Genomic DNA, 18,367 nt, shown 5'->3' with positions numbered 1-18,367 from the left:
CCATGAATTTGAAAGAGAGCAAGGAGGGTTATCTGGGAGGGTTTGAAGGGAAGAAAGGGAGGGGAGAAATGTACTTAATTATATTATAATCTCAAAAAAATAAAAGTATGGAATTTGGGCAAATATAGAAAAAAGTGACTCTGTTTCTATGCACAGGCTACTCAACTCTAGAACATGGGGTCTGGATCAGCAGAAGCAAATGTTTTCAGTGGTGCAGCTATTTTCTAGGGTGGCGGTTGGGCACAGTTATGTGGGAGGAGTTGGCTTCAGATTTTCTAATTTCATTTGCTACAAGGAAGACAGTTTCTTGATGTGGTGTCACTGCACTGCCCATAGGTCACTCCACTGTGAAAAATAAACAAAGGACCTAAAACATGTTGGGACTGGAAAGCTTTTCCAAAATTCCTAAGTTAGCTGCCATGTAGCATACTGTCATCTGGCAGGGACAACTCAGACCATGGATCCTGTACCAAGACCTAACCCCATTCCCATCTTAGACAATAACTGGTGCAAAGGTTCCAGTCAGCAGGCAAAGGTGTCCAGCAAATTTGGCTTTGGGAGATATTCTGGTTGGTTTTTGTCAACTCAATACCAACCTAGACTATATAGAAAGAGGAAATCTTTTTTTTTGTATCAAATGCTACCTTTTATTTTTGACCCATGTAAAATTAAAAAGAAAGAAAGAGGAAATATTAACAGAGAAAAATCCCCAGAAGATTAACAGGAGGTGCATCTGTAGGGCATTTTTTTGATTCATGATTGATGTGGAATGACCCAGCACACTGTGACCAACCCCAAGCAGGTGGGCCTGGAATATATAGAAAGCAGGCTGAGAGCAAGCCAGCAAGCAGCACTCCCACTTAGCTTCTGCTTCAGTTCCTGCTTCTAGGTTCCCACCCTCCACTGACTTCCTGCCTTGCCTTCCTTCTGTGATGGATTGTGACCTGAGATATGTAGCTAAGTAATAGAATGATCGCTTTTTTATGTTTTATTTTTAAAGTTTTATTTTAAATATGTATTTCATTTTATGTGTATGAATGGCTTTTGCTTGCATGTTTGTCTGTGCACCATGCCCACAAGCCATAGGATATACATAAGTGTGTGTGTGTGTGTGTGTGTGTGTGTGTGTGTGTGTGTGTGTTCTTTATACAAGGAGTCAGCTAACTTTGTGTGAAAAGGGCTATGTAATAAATATATTTGGTTTTGTGACCTTTAGGAGACACCACTGTCATCAAGCTGTGGAAATCGCCACATACTATGTAGAAATGAATGATAGTGGCTGCATTCCCAATAAGCTTTATGGATACCAGAATGTCAATTCTGGACATTTTCACATCTTGTGAAATATTCTTTGTCTCTTCCAGTCACTGGGGGTCAAAAAGCCATTTGCAGCTTGTAGGCCATGCAACAATAGATGTTGGAACAGACTTTTGTTGACCCCTCTTTACAAGCCAATGTGCACTTCTCTGGTAGAATCAACTGTACTCACAGATGTACCACTCAGTTTCAGAAGAGCTTGATGAAAATTCTGCAAAGCATCAATGAAGCAAGTTGCCCAGGAATCTCCCATACTTTGAACCAAATGAATCTTCACACAGTTGCTCTCAAGTAAGGACTTCAACAGAAATGACAAATGTCTAAACCACTTTGCAGTCTGTTAACAGTTCAAGAGAGAAAACAAAACAAAACAAAAAAACAAAAGAGAAAAACAAAAAGCAAACCACCAGTCACCTCTTGGTTTTGTTTTGTGGTATTGAGTATCAAACCTTAAGCCTTGTACAGCTACCATTGAGCTACACCAGCCTTCAGTATCCCTGAGTACTGATGAAGCAGTATTCACTAGCATGCTAGTTGCTAAATATTTGTTTCCTTTTGGGGAAGATGGCGAGCATCTCCTGCATCATTCTGCCATCTTAAGGAATAGTTGTAAATGGAACATATTTACCAAGAGGTCTATGAATTGTCAAAAGAATTCCTGGTATAGAGAACATCTTAGAAACATTTAAAGAAAGTGAGTAGCCTTTTAGCCTTCTCAAATGAAGAGCCATCTTATTTCTTATCTTTGTACTCTGAGAGTTATTTATACTTTTAAGTCACTCTATATTTAAAAAATAACAAATGAAAGAATAGAACTTCCTGTATCTTTATGTAAGTGCAGTTAGTGTCAAAAAGCCAGGAAGTGCCCTTTGAGTGGCAAAAAGAATCATGAAGCCTTCTGGACTGTCACTGTCAATCACTGATGGCACAGGAGAATCTGGACATCTGTAACCTGCTAAGAGGGGTGCATATTTTCCCCAGTAGACAATTTTGGAAGTGGCCCAGCCCTTAGGGGAAAGATATTAAAGCATAAGAACAGAGGGGCTGACTGGGCAGAGCCTTTGCTAAAAGTTCAATTCTGCTACTTATAGCACTTAGGCATTTGGACAAATTAGACCACAGTATTCTCAAGAGTAAAATGAGGCTGGTAGCTATCTTTCACTAATACTGTTAAACAGAATGAGAGATCATAGGAAAGACAATTAGTAAAATGTCTGGTACCTGGTAAGGCTAAAAATGGCAGCTCTGACTATTTTGACTATTGGACTTTGTGTGTTCATGCATGTATGTGCATGTATGTGTGCCTCTCTCTGTGTGTAAAGTAAAGTATGTGTTGAAATATGTTCCACAAAGAATCATTGAAAACTTTAAACTTGTCACAGTCCAACAAATATGGAGCCATTCTCGTAAATAAATTCTCATAAAGACTTCATGATTTGTGTAGCAGAGTCAGAATGCGACTGAACAGACACCTTGGCCTGTGGAGCCAGAGAAACAAAAAGGTGGTGAGTATATCAAGTCTATTTTTTGCTTACTGTCAAAGCAAACTATATACAGAAACAGCAGAGCAGATCACAGCAGAGCCATTCCCACCCACCCACCCACAGGCAGGCGTTAGGACAGTTGGATGTAGTTCTCTGCTTATGCTTGTTTGCATGCGATTTCTTGAGGTTTATCCTGAAATAAATACACACAAATATATGGACTGTACTCAGACTGGAAAAGCTGCCTTCTGGAAGAAAGCTAGGAACATAAAGATATTGAAATGCAGCAGTAAGAGTAATGAGTGGGGAGGTAAAAGGTAAGGAACTGGAATTAAGACGTGGCAGTTCCCGTGAGAAGCCAGCACCGAAGCTTGGTGCCAGTCCCTTCTGGATTTAATGGTAAGACCCTTAGAATCTGAAGCCCTCCCTAGTGGTGTGGTAGTCAACCTTCAACTTGGAAAAGATTATGAAAGGAAAAGATTCATTTTGGATCATAATCTTGAAGGTTTCAGTCCATGGCCAGTTGGTCTTGTTTAGGGGTCCCTGATTTCTCAGGATGCCAAAGCACATGGTGAACAAGATGGATCCTTTCACAGCCAAGAAGCTAACTCGAGAAGGTGAGGGAGGGGCTCACCTCCTCAGGGGGCTGAAGGAGGGGGCTGCAGCCTGCTAGGCCCCACTCTTCAAAGTTCGACAGCCTCACACCTGTAATCTCAACCTTAAGACATTCACTACATGGCGACTGCTGCAAATCTGAGGGCAGCTTGAGCTCCAGAATGACACCCTGGGGGAAAAAGAGGAACCAAGAAATGAAAGACTGTGTAAGAGTGACGAGTTTGATCTTATGACTTCTCAGAAGCTGGGAAAGTGATAAGCTTTACCGCCAGAGGAAGGGACAGTTCAGAACGAACACAAGTGGATGATATTAGTCAGAGAGTCCAAGGTACCTTTTCTGAGAAGGACTCTCGGCTGATGACTCGAGGCAACGAAAATGTAACTGTCTTCTGTGTTAATGTTCATGGTTTCTTCCATTTTTACAGGTTTGTCTGTTTTTCATAAATTAGTAAAAACCAGAGGGATATATGATGTGTCATAAAGTTTATAATTCAGGCCTTTTTGTCTAGAAAAAAAAAAAACAGGTTAAATGCCACTGGTGATTTTGTAACTACCTGAAGTCTCCTGTTCCTGATTTAGGGTAAAAGACACTGTGACATTTTATGACCAGAAAACATTTTTATAATAAACTAAAAAACATAATTGGTATGTTTAAAATTATTCCTCAGACTTTCATTTTGAGTGAAAAGAAAAAACTTAAATCTTTTTTTTTTTCAAAGAAAAAAATCTCATTTTTCCTTGATTTTAATGGTTTTGAAATTGCTGGAAATATTGTTCTTTATTTAATTAGTTTGACAAGAAACTTTGGCTTCCCCAAATTGGAAAAGTATTTGTCAGGGTGAGTTTTTCATTCTTTTTGTTTGTTTGTTTGTATGTTTTTTTTTTTTTTTCAAGAAAGGGTTTTTCTGTGTAGCTTTGGAGCCTATCCTGGCACTCGCTGTGGAGACCAGGCTGGCCTCGAACTCACAGAGATCTGCCTGCCTCTGCCTCACGAGTGCTGGGATTAAAGGCGTGCACCACCAAAGCCTGGCGAGTTTTTCATTCTTTTGTAGGGTTTTATGGGCTTTATTTTTTCATTTTTCTTGAAAAAATTTAGGTTTAATTATATTACTTCATCTCATCCCCGTCTTCCCTCCAATTCCTCCCATGTCCCCTCTCATCCCTCTCAAACTGGTGGTCTCTTTTTGATTACTATTGTTACATCTACATGCATAGATATATGTACATACACGTGGCTTAGGTGTATATGATTTCATAGCTCACTCCCATTAGATAACCCATTTTTGGAGCTCGTCCCATAGAAAGTCTAACTCTCCTTCTCTCCAGTCATTAGTTGCCTAAGTTCTTTGTCTAGGGGTGAGGCACTGTGAGATTTCCCTTTCCTGTGAGCATGTTTATTGATATTATCATTCTTCAGGTGTTTTTTTTTCCAACTTTTTAAAATTTGAATTAGAAACAGGATTGTTTTACATGATAATCCCAGTTCCCTTCTCCCTCCTGTCCTCCCCTACCACCTCCCCCCAAATAAAACCCTATCTATCACATATCCTTTCTGCTCCCCCAGGATGGTGAGGCCTTCCATAAGGTGTCATCAGAGTCTATTGTATTCTTTGGGATAGGGCCTAGGCCCACCCCCATGTGTCTTGGCTCAGGGAGTAATTCCTCTATGTGGAATGGGCTCCCAAAGTGCACACCTATGCTAGGGATAAGTACTGAACTTCTACAGGAGGTCCCATAGATTTCCAAGGTTTCCTCAATGAAACCCATGTTCCTCGGGTCTGGATCAGTCCCATGCTGGTATCCCAGCTATCAGTCTGGGGAGCAAGAGTTCCCCAATGTTCAGGTCAGCTGTTTCTGTGGGTTTCACCAGCTTGGTCCCTTTGCTCTTCACTCATCTTTCTCTGCATCTGGGTTCCAGTTCAGTTTGGTGATTAGTTGTAGGTGGCTGCTTCTACTTCCACCAGCTGTTGGATGAAGGCTATAGGATGGCATATAAGACAGTCATCAATCTCATTATCAGGGGAGGGCATTTAAGGTAGCCTCTCCTCTGTTGCTTAGATTGTTAACTGGTGTCATCTTTGTAGATCTCCAGACATTTCCCTAGTGCCTGATTTCTCTGTAAACCAAAAATGTCTCCCTCTATTATGGTATCTCCATTCTCGTTATCATCTATTCTACCCCTGACTCAATCTTTCTGCTCCTCTGCATCTCTCCTCTTCTCCCCTTCTCATTTTCCTAGCTCCCTCCCCCCTCTTCCCATTCTCCCAATTTGCTCAGGAGAGCTTGACCCTTTCCCCTTTTCCAGGGGGCCATGTATGTCTCTCTTGGGGTCCTCCTTGTTTATTAGCTTCTTTGGCAGTGTGGATTGTAGGCTGACAATCCTTTACTCTATGTCTAAAATCCAAAAATGAGTTAGTACATACCATGTTTGTCTTTTTGTGATTGGGTTACCTCGCTTAGAATGGTTTCTTCTAGTTCCATCCATTTTCCTGCAAATTTCAGGATTCCATTGTTTTTTTTTTTTTTCTGTTGAGAAGTACTTCATTGTGTAAATGTACCACATTTTCTCTATCAGGTGTTCTTTATATAGCCACATTATTGAGGTATCATGGGTGTCATTTTTAGGAGGCACAATCTCACAGCAGACTTCCTGGTCCTCTGGATCTAATGATGTCCAGGCATTAAGCCCTATGCAGAACAGCCCTGTCTGTGCATGGCAGCAACCACAGCTTCTAGCTGGCCAGTCTGGATTCTAGCCTTTTGGTCCATATTTACACTGCAGCTTTTCCCTGGTGCTGGAGTGGCCCCATGATCACATCAGACAAAAACTCAAGTTGGAGCATTGCATCCTAGGGAAGAGGCAATGGAGAGTTTCTTTGCTATGAATGTAAGAAGAGAGAATGAACTTCAGTCTGATTCTCAGTAATGGCTTTGAAACATCTTGTTCCAATACAACAAAAGCACAGAGATGAAAAGACTTATCTTCAATGCAAAAATTACTCAGCTTAAAAGAAATGGATTCAAGTTGGTCATTAAAAAAGACTAAGTCCATAAAACATCTCCACGGTATTAGCCAACAGGATGGCTTTCTCCTGTTGGCTATGCTTCCACACTTAAATCTTCGTAAGAGAAAAACACTGGGAAATCCAGAATCACCAACTAAGTTTTAAAGCAGCAACTCTAACTGAAGCACTGAACATACAGTCATATGACAACATTTGTATTCAGAACACTTTTTAGGAGATTACAGGATGCGTGGCTGATACTGCCTGGAACAGGGTAAACCATCTCTGGTAGTCCTTGTCCGAGTGGGCTTGACTACCTTTCTTTGTCTTAAAGATGATCTGTGCATGTCTCGACAAACATGTCCTTGCTTGTACATGGAACATGCTAGGGCCACATACTGATTAAACTTAATTGTTTTTATCTTTTAAAAACCATTAGTTTTAACAGCTGATTTTTTTTCTCTTAAATTTGCTTTCTTTGCATTAGCAAACTACAGTGAATTAATTTTATTTCTCTCGATCCTTCCATGAACATCTAGACTCTGGCGCATAAAATTCCCCCAAGAAAGCAGGAATGAGATGACAAGGGGGCCTTCAGCAAAAGCTGACAGTGGAGAGTGAAAGATGTAGGTGAAATGCTGGCTCACTTCGACACAGCATCTCAGCTCCCCAATGTGCCTCTTGTCACTCTCTGAATTGAGGAAGTGGATGAGGAAGCCTACACAGAAGATGTAACCTCCTCAGGGTCATAGAGTCTAAGGTCCACCTGGGCCAATAGAAAGCCAAGGCTCTCTTCTTTCCCAGGCATCCTCTTCCCCTTTCGAGTTGTGTCTCCTAGAAGAAGCAGTCAGTTCAGTATGGAAATGATCCTTGTGGTTGTCAGGGGAGCCAGGGACGGAGAGGGAGCAGGATGTAAACTGTCAGGTAGGCTCAGAGAGTCCCACACAAGACTTATGTAGGAAGGGTTATTAAGAACTAAAGGTAGAAACACAGAGCAGATCAGTCCCACATTTGGGTCTGTTTGTGCCATATATACTATTTTCCTCACACCGTCTAACTGAAAAAGATATCATCACACTTTTCTCTCCAATCCCTTTAAAAGTCCAAGATCCCAAGTACAGTGGGTAACAAAACAGAGGCAAGACTCTCTTTCTTGGGGGATCTAAAATAAAACTCTCCAGAGCGAGTTTTCTAATGGAAAAGACTTCACTGCTCCACTGTTTTATTTCAGGGTCAGAACAAGTTCCTACTTGGTACCCACAAGGCTTGTTATGAGGGAACCTTAACAGAGGACATGCAAATACAGTGGGAGATTAATAGGAAGACCCTGCTACAAGACACACAAAGTGAAATATGGCGACAGATAATATATTTCAGTTTGAATTTTCAACATTATATAAATGTTCTTAATTAATATTAAAACAACAATTAATGAAAAATATCAAGCCTATTGAGTTGATAAATGAAATATCGTCTTTTTCAAGGGCACGAGGTTTTTTTTCCTCCTTTGATTCCAAATGCAATGCAGATTAGGATTCAGTCATGAATTCCAGCAACTATACAGGGAATTAGAAATTACCTGATCTGATGCTTTTGTGAACCCTATGGAGGTGTGCCCTCCCACACTGGCAGAGTTATCCTAACTAGCTCTTATAACTTAAATTAACCCATTTATATTAATCTGTGTTCTATCACATGCCATTACCTCTTTTCCATCTTGCACCTCCTGTTTCCTGTCTGTGTCTACTGGCATCTCTTGAGCACTTAGATTCTCCTCCTCTTCCTTTTTCTTCCCAGAAATCTCTCTTATACCTTCTGCCTAGCTATTAGCCATTTGGCATTTTATTTCACCAATCACAGCAATACATCTTCACAGAGTGTACAAATATCCAACAAAATTTCCCCCTTTTGTCTAGATAAAAAGGAAAGGTTTTAACTCTAACATAATAATACTATACATAATAAGAACAATTATCAGATAAAAATTACATTCACAATGTCCAAACCATTTGTATTTGGCAAATTTGGAGAAGTACTGTATTATATATCCTATTTCAGTGAGTCTAAAGTTTTATACCTAAACCACTTTCTATCATAACTTGTATTGCCATCCTAAAATATCTTTTTAGACCTTAAAACATAAATAACTTAAGCTTTTATTATTCTCAACCTTATAAACTTTACACCTCTTATGTAAGTTTCTTTTCTAAATTTGATAACAAGAAAACTATATACTATCTAGTCTTCAACCCCATCACAGACCCAAGAAGAATATAATATTACCTGAGTAAACAGGAAATGCCAAGTAAGCAACTTCCAAAACTATAGAAATGATAGAAACAACTGGCTGCCTGAACAGTCGCCCAAAGTTTCCTCTGCAATGTTGGGACATCCATCTTCTGCCTATTGGCCTAGAATATCTGACAGACATTTCTGTGATGCAGGAAGTTTGGAGGACTATTCTACCCTTTCTTGGCAAAGTTAGGCAGTCACTTCCTTTGTATCTAAGCAATCCAATTTAAATACCATACTGTCAAAAGTCAAGGCAAGAGCAGTTTCTTGCCCTGTGGCTAATTTTGACACAATAAAAGAAAACTCCATATGGATTTTTTGATGCCCATTATTCTTTTTGAAATATATTGGTGCTTCCAGGAGCATATGCATCTCACCGTCATGAAAAGCTTTATTTATTTATTTATTTATTTAAAAAACATCTTAAATGCCTTGTTCTGTAGGTCTCTGAAGTGTTCAAAGACTATCTGTCATTCTAAAATATATCTATGTATGACCTGGAAAACATACCTAACATGACTTTAAGTTTATTGTTATAGATGACCATCCTAAATGGTTTATAATAATAACTTTGAAGGACTAGAAACTTTACATTACATTTTTAAATGAACTGCATAGGTACAACTTAAACAATAGTAGAAGCACACACACACACACACACACACACACACACACACACACACGTGTGTGTGTGTATATATTTATAATATTATAGCAAAAATAAACTTAAATTTGTATCAATATGCAAAAAATCTATGCCAATGTAAAATATTTGATACTAGTAGTTGCTTTTTGGTCTAAAAGCTGATTCAATAATCTACCTTTTTATCCTGCCATCCCCATATCCCCACATTTCCTTTTCAGAAAGAGATCTTTGAATCCAACCTCCCTTGCTTAGTTTCCTCCCTTACCATGATCAGTAACAGTTTGCAAACAAACCCCCTAAATGATGACAAATATCTGTAACCCACTGAATGACCAAAACTACCACTCCACCTCTTGGGAATGTGGGCATCATGTTCCTAAAATTACTTCCTGTTGTCTGGAGGCAAAAGCATCTTTAGGGGAACCTGAGAAAATTGAGATAATGGTAAAGTCCAAGGAGAGCTAACTATATCATTTGTTGTTCAGTCTCTGTATAATTGGAAAGTGCAGGGTTTATCTGAAGTTGTGGCTACAGTAGTCTTTGAGGCTGGACCATCTTAGCTAATTGCTTTGAAGTTGTTCTGAGCAGTTTGTAGTCTACAGCTGGTCATTATCGGTGTTTGTCAGCTTAGTGTCATTACCATAGTCAAGGGGCGCCATCATCTTTTTGGAGACTTCAAAGGTTTCTGTTAGGAATGGTTACAGTTTATTGCAGAAAACATAAATGTTTTAAATGTCTTATGCATCAGATCTTAGACAGGTTAAAGGACCACAATCTGTTAAATATATCTGCAGTACACAAACTTAATTTGTAGTTATCTGCTTCAGACTCAAGTCCAAAGTCATGTACAGGAAGTTAGATGAAGCCTATTTCTAGAATTAGCACTCCAAATACCCGTTAATATCACTGCAGAAAGTTTAAATACATATGTAATAATCTTGCAAATTTAGAGTTGATGATATTTATACTTTAAGAAAAGTTTTAAAGAATCAAAATGAAACTAAAGGATTATGAGATTAGTGACAATAGAATAGTCCATTAATTTTGGTTTTTCTTCTGTTCCATACCAGGTGGATCTTCTGACATGAGACAGACATTTTGGATTTTTTTCTTTAACAAGCATGCTAGGGTTTAGAGAAGGAGTGAGTCACACTCCAGCTCCAAAGCCGGTTTTAATTTTTAATCAAATTGGGACTACAAAAGACCATTTACCTTTTATGTTTACATAGAGCAACAGAAACAAATATTTGGGAAGATTTATGAAATTCTAGACTGTTGGAGGTGTGCTATACCATTAGATCAGTTTATTCCTTTTCTTGGAACATTTTCTCTTGCAGATTTGTCCTTCTTTATATGTTTCATTTGTCCAGTGGACTCCAGATTCCTTAATTGAATGCTTTTATTCTCCTGGAAAGACAAAAACAAAACCATGACCCAATGCTAACTTGGTGGAGTTCCTTTTTTTGGCAGGTTATATCATTGCTAAGACACAATGGTTTCTGGTAAAAGAAAAGTATTATCTTTTAATAATAAAATAATTAATTTTTCATACCTGTTCAAATGAAAGGCATTTGCTAGTCTTATAAGTTAGTTTGGATTGAATAACCAAACATTGATGAACTATCGCCTCTCCTAATAAAGAAGCCTCTATAGTTCAAATCTAAACTTTATCAGTCTTTTCTTCTCTTGTGGGAACAAAAGCAAAACCTCTTCCCCAACATAACACATATCCTGGTTTCCATTATGAGGTCATCATATCTTTAAAGTATATAGGGTGATTTAATTAAGCAGTTTTTTTCTATTATCCAATGTCTCTTCACAGCTGTTGTTCTTTTCCTATTAGTATTTAAAAAATTAAGGTTAATAAAGCATTATGTAATCTATATCTGGGGGTCATTATTACACCTTTCTGCTTATTAAGCATACTTTTAAAAGTGTGATCAGATTTTTCTATAACTGCTTGTCTGATAGGATTGCATGAAACACCTCTAGTATGCTTTATGTTGTAAAATACAAAACACTGTTTTTACTAGAGACATGCTAGAGCATTGTCAGTCTTAATTTGTACAGGTAACCCCACAATGGCCATGCCTTCTAATAAATGTGCAATTATAGAATCAGTCTTTTCAGAACTCAAAGCAGTTTCCCATTGAATTCCTGAATATGTATTTATGGTATAGTGCACATATTTTAATTTTCCAAACTCTGCAAAATGAAACACATCCATTTGCCAAATTTCATTTCTTTGAGTACCTTTTGTGTTACTTCCCACAAGTAATGGGGTTTGATTATACAAAGAACAAGTAGGACACTTCCTTATAATTTCCTTAAAATTGTTGCCAAGTGATAGAAGAATCTTACTTTAAACCTTTACTGTTAACATAGTGTTTCTTTAAAAAAAACCTTTTTATTTATTCTTTGTGTGTTTCTCATCACCCATCTCTATTCCATTAATTTCCCTGTCCCTTTGTATCTACCCACTGCCCTTGCAACCCTCCCCAATAAAATAAAATAAAATTTAAGAGAAAGGAAAGAAAAATCAGTCTTGTCATGGAAGCTGTGGTGTGACACACTGAGCCATGCGGCAAACCCTTTTATCCATATATCTTGCATAGAGTCTTTGGTATGGCTTGAGGCCTCTGGTTTCTGTTACACTACTGCTGGGCCCTCACTGGAACTCCTCTTGGTTATCCTGTTGTTACCTTGTGTCATGGGTCTGAAGAACTGGTCCCTTCATGTGCTACAGCATATCACAGATGGGGTGAGCCAGCTCATAGCCCTGGTTCTGGGCCTGGGTAGTTGCATGGTTGGTCAGCCTGCCAGCTCTCCTCTGTCCTCACCACCAGGGTGAGCTCTCCTGTATTGCCCTGAATAGTTTGGCCCTTGCAGCGGTGAGCAAGAGGCTGGGCCAGTTATTCTGCTTTCATGTCCTCAGGTCAGTTCTCCCTCACCTATAGGGCCAGCTCTATTGTGCTGCCAGGTGTGGTGTAGGGGCCATTCTCCTGAGTGTTGCAGCTGATGAGGGGCAGGGACAGCTCTCCCACCTGCCTTAGGTGTTGATGGATCATGGTGGGGGAGGGCATCTCTCCTCCTCCCATGCAATCACATGACAGATGAGTAATGGGGACAGTGCTCCCATGCTCACAATTTTGGGACTGAATCATCCACACCTCCATCAATAAGGTTGGCTCTATTGTGCTGCCCAGATGAGGTGCAGGGCCTGCTCTCCCAAGTGGTGCAGCTGGCACGGACAGGGCAGCTCTCTTGCACTTATGGCCTCAGGGCAACTACTCCTACCTGCCTCAGGCATTGATAGATGGGGGTTGGGGGAAGGTGTTTCTCCCCCACCAATAACATGGTGTTTCTTAGAAAATTCTGAGGTTTCTAGCACACTTACTACCAGTACCTGATTAATTTCATCACTACCTTGTGCTATAGGGCCTGGTAGACCCATATGGGGTCTGATATGTGTTATGTACGAGGGATGATTTCTATTTCTGATTACTTGTTGTAATTGAGTAAATAACAAAGTTAATTCTGAATCATCTGGAATATGTTTAGCAGTTTTAATATGTAAAACAACTTTTTGTATATTGAGATTTAGTGATTATATTAGGAGGTTCTTGAAAATCTAATAATACCATGAGGATAGCATATAATGCTGATTTTTGAACTGAATCACAAGAGTTTTGAGCCACTTTACTTAATTTTCCTGATTTATAAACTGCCTTTCTTGATTTATTTGGGTCAGTATAGAATGTAGGGGCTCTATAAATTGGTGTTCCCTTTATTTTATGAGGGAGACTTCAATTAGTTCTTTTTATAAACTGAAGTCTCTTTCTTTTGGGATATTTGTTGCTAACATCTCCCTTCAAATTACTGTGAGCTCTTTGTCAATGTTCGTTTTCTGACCTAATGAAACAATTTCAGCACTACTACAAGATACCACAATTTCTGCTGGGTCTATTCCCACTAATTGACAAAGTCTCAATTATCCTTTCAGAATCAATTAAAAAACCTTTTCTAAATAGGTTTATAATTTTTTACTCTGTTTGTGTGGTAAAAGTATCCATTCTAAGATATTATCTTCTCTCTGCATAAGAATTCCTGTAGGAGAATGTGCAGAAGGTAAAATAACCAGAATACAACCAAGCTCTGGATCTAAGCCATCCACATGTACATCCTGTAATTTCTTTTCTACCATAGTCAATTCTCTCTTAACCTCAGCTGATAGTTTCTTCAACTATCTAAGTCCTTATTACCTTTTAAGCTTTGAAATAAATTACTCAGTTTTTGAGTTGTTAATTCAGTTGATGATCCGATGATAACTGTGGGTCATAGCCAGTAAATACCTCACAGCAATTTTTAACAACCATTAAGAGTTCATAATTCATCTCTTGTGATTTATACTTTCTTTTTTCTTCTATATATTTAAAATTTAAATTAGAAACAATCTTGTTTTACATGTCAATTCCAGTTCCCTCTCCCTCCCCTCCTCCCCTGCCCCCTACTGACCCTCTATCCCATCTCTTTTCTGCTCCCCAGGGAGTGTGAGGCCTTCCATGGGGGGGGAAATTCTTAAAGTCTGTCACATTGTTTGGAGAAGGGCCTAGGCCCTCCCCCATGTGTCTAGGCTGAAAGAGTATCCCTCTATGTGGAATGGGCTCCCAAAGTCCATTCGTACACTAAGGATAAATACTGATCCACTACCAGAGTTCCCATAGACTACCCAGGCCTCCTAACTGACACCCACGATGAGGGGATCTGGGTCAGTCCTATGCTGGTTCTCCAGCTATTGGTCTGGGGTCCATGAGCTCCCCTTTGTTCATGTCAGCTGTTTCTGTGGCTTTCGCCAGCCTGGTCTTGACCCCTTTGCTCATCACTCCTCCCTCTCTGCAACTGGATTCCAAGGAGTTTGGCTCAGTGCTTAGCTGTGGGTGTTTGCTTCTGCTTCCATCAGCTACTGGATGAAGGCTCTAGGATGGCATATAAGTTAGTCATCAATCTCATTATAGGGGAAGGGCATTTAAGGTAGCTTCTCCACTATTGCTTAGATTCTTATTTGGGGTTATCCTAGTATATTTCTGGACATTTCCCTAGTGCCAGATTTCTCCTTAAACCTATAATGGCTCCCTCTATTGTGGTATCTCTTTTCTTGCTCTCCTCTATTCTTCCCCTGACTCAATCATCCTGCTCCCTCATGTCTTCCTCTCCCCTCCTCTTCTCCCCTTTTCTTTCTCCTAACTCCCGATCCCCTCTCCTCATGCTCCCAATTTGCCCAGGAGGTCTTGTTCTATCCTCCTTCTCCAGGGGACCATGTATGTCTCTTTTAGGGTCCTCTTTGTTTCCTAGCTTCTCTGGTGGTGTGGATTGTAGGCTGGTAATCCTTTGCTCTATGTCTAAAATCCATATATGAGTGAGTACATACCATGTTTGTCTTTTTGTGACTGGAACTCTTCTTTTTAATTGGATTATTTGGTGTTTTGGTGACTAGCTTCTTGAGTTCTTTGAATATTTTGGAAATCAGTCCTCTGTCAGAAGTGGGATTGGTGAAGATCTTTTCCCATTCTGTGGACCGCCTTTTTGACTTGTTGACTATGTCCTTTACCTTAGGTCCCATTTATTAATTGTTGATCTCAGTGTCTGTGCTACTGGTTTTATGTTCTGGAAGTGGTCTCCTGTACCAATTTGTTCAAAGGTACCTCCCACTTTCTCTTCTAATAGGTTTAGTGTGGCTGGATTTACATTGAGGTCTTTGATCCATTAGGACTTAAGTTTTGTGCATGGTGATACATATGGATATATTTGCAGACTTCTACATTCCAGAGTCCAGTCATTCCAGCACCATTTGTTGAAGATGCTTTCTTTTTTTCCATTGTACAATTTTATATTCTTTGTCAAAAACAGGTGTTTGTAGGTGTGTGGCTTAATATCAGAGTTTTCAATGCAATTCCAATTGGTCTACCTGTCTATTTTTGTGCCAATACAAAGCTGTTTTCAGGACTATAGCTCTATAATAGGGCTTGAAGTCAGGGATGGTGATGCCTCCGGAAGTTCCTTTATTGTATAGGGTTATTTTTGCTATCTTGGGTCTTTTGTTTTTCCATATAAAGCTGAGTATTGTTCTTTCAAGGTCTGTGAAGAATTGTGCTGGGATTTTGATGGGGATTGCATTGAATCTGTAGATTGCTTTTGGCAAGATTGCCATTTTTACTATGTTGATCCTACCTATCTAAGAGCATGGGAGATCTTTTCATTTTCTGGTATCTTCTTTAATTTTTCTTTAAAGACTCAAAGTTCTTGCTATACAGGTCTTTCACTTGTTTGGTTAGTTTTACACCAAGATATTTTATGTTGTTTGTGGCTACATTTATCGTCTGTATATATTAGGGCTACTGATTGTTTTGAGTTAATCTTGTATCCTGCCACTTTGCTGAAGGTATTCATCAGCTGTAGGAGTTCCTTGGTAGAGTTTTCCAGGTCACTTATATAAATTATCATTTCATCTGCAAATAATGAAAGTTTGACTTCTTCCTTTCCAATTTGTATCCCCTAGATCTCCTTTTGTGTCTTATTGCTCTAGCTAGAACTTCAAGTACAATATTGAAGAGATACGGAGAGAGTGGACAGCCTTGTCTTATTCCTGATTTTAGAGGAATCACTTTGAGTTTCTCTCCATTTAGTTTGATGTTGGCTGTTGGTTTTCTGTATATTGCTTTTGTTATGTTTAGATATGTTCCTGTTATCCGTAATCTCTCCAGGACCTTTATCATGAAAGGGGTGTTGGATTTTTTCAAAGGCTTTTTCAGCATCTAGTGAGATGATCATGTTTTTTTTTTTTTTCCCCCAGTCTGTTTATATGGTGGATTACATTGATGGATTTTCATATGTTGAACCATCCCTACATCCCTGAGATGAAGCCTACTTGATCATGGTGGATGATTTCTCTGATGTGTTCTTGGATTCAATTTGCCAGTATTTTATTGAGAATTTTTGCATCAATGTTCATGAGGGATATTGGTCTGCAGTTCTCTTTCTTAGCTGTGTCTTTGTGTGGCTTGGGTACCAAGGTAATTGTAGACTCGTAAAAAGAATTTGGCAATGACCCTTCTGCTTCTATTGTGTGGAATACTTTGAGGAGTATTGGTATTAGCTGATCTTTGAATTTCTTGTAGAATTCTGCACTGAAACCATCTGGTCCTGGGCTTTTTTTGGTTGGGAGACTTTTGATGACTGCTTCTATTTCTTTAGGGGTTATAGATCTATTTAAATCGTTTATCTGTTCTTGATTTAATTTTGGTAAATAATATCTATCCAGAAAACTGTCCATATTTTAAAAATTTTTGAATTGTGTGGACTACAGGTTTTCAAAGTATGGCCTGATGATTGTCTGGATTTCCTCAGTGTCCATTGTTATGCCCCCTTTTCATTTCTGATTTTGTTAACTTGCATGTTCACTCTCTACCTTTTGGTTAGTTTGGATAAATGTTTGTTGCTGTTGCCAAGACACCTTAACAGTCATTTGTCACATTCTGTGTTCCAAAAGAGAGGCAGATGGGCGTGTTTCCTGTGGGGAAGAGAATGATGTTGGCTGTGCAGGTTGTGTGATGATTAGAGAACATTGATTGGGGTGCCTGCTGTGTAGCTGCTCTGTGGAGGATAAAGCGCCCCAGGCTCTCTGCTCTGCTCCCTTAGGGACTCACTGACTAGGTTTGTAGTTACTGCTTCCTCCTCTCAATCTGTCCCTTCTGAAAATGCAAGCAAGTTGGAGCCTGCCTGAGCCCATTTAATTGCTACAATAAACTTCCAGACTCTGAGTTGAGTGGCTTATAAAGAAACAGAAATATATGACTCCCAATTCTGGAGGTTGGAAGTCCAAAGTCAGGGCATCAATTCTGGGGCATTAACTCTGTGTCCCAAAGTCCCGCCCCTGTGACCTCACTTTCATAAGGCCCTACCTCTTCTTACCAACATCTCAGGGATGAAGTTTCAGTTATGAATTAGGTATGACAGAGACATTCAGACCTTAGCAGAGTCTTTCCCTGCTATGAATATTTTTCTTAGCTTCCAGAATGAATAGATGCCCAGGTCACCTAAGGAGCAAAGAATATTACTCAGACAAGCATTGAAGTATTAGAGGAAAAAGGTGGCAGATTATTTGCAGTTAAGAGAAACACTTTCTGGCTCAATCCTAATAGAGTCCTAGTTAGCCCTGCCCCCTCTCCTGCTCTCTATTACAGACTTTCCTGTAAGGAGCCCAGCCGCTCCCAAACTGTAATGAGCCACTCCCAACTTAATGGCTTCTGACAATAATCACCTTATAAGTAGTCTTGGGGTGTGAAGGTCAAGGTCCAGGATGACTCACATAAATTGGCCCAGGGCCCCAGGAGACCCAGAGAGACAAAGGCTGGAGCTAGAACAGTGGGGAGCTGAAAGGTAGGAGCTGCCAGGGCAGGCCTCTTTTGTCTCTCTTTCTTTAGGCAGTCTCAGAGACAACTATTTAGTCTTTCCCTATAGGGTAGCTTGGGTCCCCTCATAGCACAGCGGCTTCAGTTGCTGGAAATACTAAGTAGTACTAGTGTTCAGTGAGCACTCTAAAGGATCAGCTAGAGCTCACTTTGCTTGCTATGATGTATCCTCCCCAGTCCATGGTGCCGTTTCTGCCATACCCTATTGGCTAGCCAGCCATACAAGACAAGACTGCATCAGGCTGTAGGGAAACCTTTTAAGCTTTGAAAGAGTCTGCAGAGATATTTTAAAAGTACCTCACCTCTCAAGACAGTGTTAATACATCTTTGTACTTTAACTTTTTAGTGTGTGTGTGTGTGTGTGTGTGTGTGTGTGTGTGTGTGTGTGTGTGTGTATACATGCCGGAACACAAGTGGCTGTGTTGGTACAGATACCTGTGGCCAGTGTGCATGTGTAGAAGGCAGAGGAGAACTCTAGAGAATCTGTTCTCTCCTGCCACCTTGTGGGATCCAGGAATTGAACTCAGGTCATCTGGCTTG

This window comes from Cricetulus griseus, chromosome 2 (assembly GCF_003668045.3).
Source record: "Cricetulus griseus strain 17A/GY chromosome 2, alternate assembly CriGri-PICRH-1.0, whole genome shotgun sequence".
Taxonomy (NCBI): domain Eukaryota; kingdom Metazoa; phylum Chordata; class Mammalia; order Rodentia; family Cricetidae; genus Cricetulus; species Cricetulus griseus.
Note: the sequence above shows the minus strand (reverse complement) of the source record.